The sequence below is a fragment of the Malus sylvestris genome, chromosome 7, assembly GCF_916048215.2.
Source record: "Malus sylvestris chromosome 7, drMalSylv7.2, whole genome shotgun sequence".
Classification (NCBI taxonomy): domain Eukaryota; kingdom Viridiplantae; phylum Streptophyta; class Magnoliopsida; order Rosales; family Rosaceae; genus Malus; species Malus sylvestris.
This window is the reverse complement of record NC_062266.1, coordinates 23152930-23156388: the sequence shown is the minus strand read 5'-3', so window position 1 is coordinate 23156388 and position 3459 is coordinate 23152930. Positions and strand designations below refer to the sequence as shown.

Sequence of the window (3459 nt, the reverse complement as noted above, 5' to 3'; positions counted from 1 at the left end):
GTGCCCATACATCCCACGAAGCATCCTCATCTCCGCTACACCCATTTTGTGTACGTTGATGCTTCACCGCCCAACATTCTGTGCCATACAACATCGCTGGCCTTATTGCCGTCCTATAAAATTTTCCCTTGAGCTTCAGTGGCCTACGACGGTCACACAACACGCTGGATGCACTCTTACACTTCATCCATCCAGCTTGTATTCTATGGTTGAGATCTCCATCTAATTCTCCGTTCTCTTGCAAGATAGATCCTAGGTAGCGAAAACGGTCACTTTTTGTGATCTTCGCTAGATTGCTCGGTCATTAGTGTGGATAAGTATATAAATGGATAGAGATAGGAAAGCAAACACAAGATGTACGTGGTTCACCCAGATTGGCTACGTCCACGGAATAGAGGAGTTCTCATTAATTGTGAAGGGTTTACACAAGTACATAGGTTCAAGCTCTCCTTTAGTGAGTACAAGTGAATGATTTAGTACAAATGACATTAGGAAATATTGTGGGAGAATGATCTCGTAGCCACGAAACTTCTAAGTACCGGAGTGTGGTATCGTCTTGACTTGCCTTATCTGTCTCATAGGTAGATGTGGCATCTTCTCTGGAAGTACTCTTCCTCCATCCAGGGGTGGTATCTGTAACTGGTGGAGATGCACAAGGTAATGTATCAATTTCACTTGAAGCTTACTTGTAGTTTCATGCTTGGTCAAGCGAGATACAAACCATGTAGTAGGAGTCCCCCAAGTCGCCGAGCTGGGGGATCTGCTGGAAGAGGTGACAGACAAGGTAAGCAATCAGAGCTCCGGCTGATTGTTCACATTCTCCCTATCTTGCAGGCAGCATGAAGGATAAAGAGAAGAAAAATGAGGAGAGATGATATGGGATACTTTTGCTTTTGAAGAAGTAACTTTCCACAGGCTTATTCTTGAACTGGGCTGGAGGGTTTTCTGGTTTCCTCCAGAGTATAAGGCCGACTGAAGAATTTGAGGGTCAAAACAAGTCCATCAAATCTAGAGTACGTTCGACCCTGCTGATATGGGATACTTTTGCTTTCGATAGAGTAGTGGATGTATCGGCACGTGTGCTGTTACGCTTGTCTCCACATGCTTCCTTGTATCCTTCTCACTTGCCCTATTTGTTCCTCAGGCAGATGCGGTATCTTCCCTGGAAGCATAAGATGTTGAAGATGAGTACTCGAGAGCAATGCCAGGTAAGTAATCAGGTAAGGGGTTCCAGGCAGTCAGTTCCTGGCTGGAAGCTTGATTCCAAGTGCTGACTGATTACTCTCTTTCTCCTTGTCTTGCAGGTAAGAACAAGGCCAAAGGAAAAGACAGGGAAAAAACATGATATGGGATACTCTTGCTTTTAACCCTGATGATATGAGATATTCTTGCTCTAGTATAGCTTGTTTACAGAGGTATTATCGGGGGGAAAGAAAGCTGAATATTTCGAAAGGCTTTGTTGGGAGTGCCCTCTCAAATAAGAGAAAGGGTTGAGCATTTTTGCAGGTCTGCCTGTCCGTTAGGGATGGAAGTCGACATATATAGGAGTCTCCCTAACATCAAGTAATAATGCTATTCCTTTACCCTGCTTGGTTATAGCACTGTAGTGGGAGCTGCCAGCTTCACATGTTTTAACTCTGTCAGAGCACTTTCAAAAAGTGGTTTGTGGTATCTGGAAAGCTGATGTTGCGTGTGAAGATTACAGACCTGTCGGGGGTCTGGCTCTCGAGATTCGGAGAACGATGCCTCTTCGATTTTTGAGAAAGCAATCCTGCTGGGGGTCTGGCTCTCGAGATTCGGAGAGCGGTGTCTCTTCGATTTTTGAGAAAGTAATCATGTTGGGAGTCTGGCTCTCGAGATTCGGAGGGTCGTGCCTCTTCGATTTTGGAGCAAGCAATCTTGTTGGGAGTGTTTTCTCGAATGTGAGTAAAGGTTGGGCATGTTTGCTAGTCTACCTTGCCATGAAGCACAGAGGTTGACACACAGGGACTTTCCAATTATCCAGCAGTGGTACTGTTCCTTTACTCTCTCTTCGATTTTGAGAAAGTAATCATGTTGGGAGTTTGGCTCTCGAGATTCGGAGGGCGGTGCCTCTTTGATTTTGGAGCAAACAATCTTGTTGGGAGTGTTTTCTCGAATGTGAGTAAAGGTTGGGCATGTTTGCTAGTCTACCTTGCCACGAAGCACAAAGGTTGACACACAGGGACTTTCCAATTATCCAGCAGTGGTACTGTTCCTTTACCCTCTCTTCGATTTTTGAGAAAGTAATCATGTTGGGAGTCTGGCTCTCGAGATTCGGAGGGCGGTGCCTCTTCGATTTTGGAGCAAGCAATCTTGTTAGGAGTGTTTTCTCGAATGTGAGTAAAGGTTGGGCATGTTTGCTAGTCTACCTTGCCACGAAGCACAGAGGTTGACACACCGGGACTTTCCAATTATCCAGCAGTGGTACTGTTCCTTTACCCTTGTGGGTAATAATATGGTAGCTAGACCTTCAAAATTTATGTGTCTAAACTTTGTTAGTGTTGTTTCTTTGCAATTCTTTTACCCTTCTTGGTCAGAGCGATGTAGTGGGAGCTGTAAGCTTCACGTGTCTCAACTTTGTCAGAGAACTTTGGCAAAGTTATCTGTGGTACCCATGAGCTACTGTTGCGTGTGGGAAGTGGGTGATTGAACAGTACGATTCATGTGCTTTCTACTTCGCCAGAAATCTTCGACAGAATGCCCATAATTTCCGCAAAGCTGAGTGTGCGTGTGACAGGTGTTGACAAGGCTGGAAAAGTAGGTGCCTCTTCGATTTCTGAAATCGGCCCTCGTGATATCTGAGCAGCCCAGCTTTTGAGAAAGCAAGCCTCTTCGATTTCTGAGATCGGCCTTTGTGGTCTTTGAGCAGCCCAGCTTTTGAGAAAGCAAACACCTCTTCGATTTCTGAGATCGACCCTCGTGGTCTCTGAGCAGCCTAGCTTTTGAGAAAGCAAACGCCTCTTCGATTTCTGAGCAGGCGCCTCTTCGATTTCTGAAGCTTCGTCGAGTGCAGATTTTTATAGGGGCTGACATTAAGTTCCAAAGCACACTTGAATATCCACCAGTAGAAGCTCCATTCTTGCACTTCTAAGATCTTGATTTGTCCGACCTCTTCTCTCTTCAACACCTTTGAAAATGTCTGGCCCCTCCGACCGTCGTTTTGACTTGAACCTTGTTGAAGAGGCAGCCCCGTCTTCTCCAGACAACATATGGAGCCCATCCTTCGTCTCCCCTACTGGTCCTCTTACCGTTGGGGATTCCGTGATGAAGAATGATATGACCGCTGCGGTAGTGGCCAGGAACCTTCTCACTCCCAAAGATAACAGACTACTTTCCAAACGGTCTGATGAGTTGTCTGTTAAGGATTCTCTGGCTCTCAGTGTTCAGTGTGCAGGTTCTGTGTCTAATATGGCCCAACGCCTATTTGCTCGAACCCGC

General features: G+C 45.8%; 1 long non-coding RNA gene across 1 annotated transcript; it reads left to right on the top strand.

Annotated features, from left to right (window-relative positions):
* The first annotated feature begins 928 nt into the window (after nt 1-928).
* Nucleotides 929-2769, top strand: LOC126629806 (uncharacterized). Its single transcript, XR_007625865.1, has 3 exons — nt 929-1208; nt 1305-1974; nt 2410-2769. It is a non-coding gene; the product is annotated as an uncharacterized LOC126629806 (long non-coding RNA).
* The last annotated feature ends 690 nt before the right edge of the window (nt 2770-3459 follow it).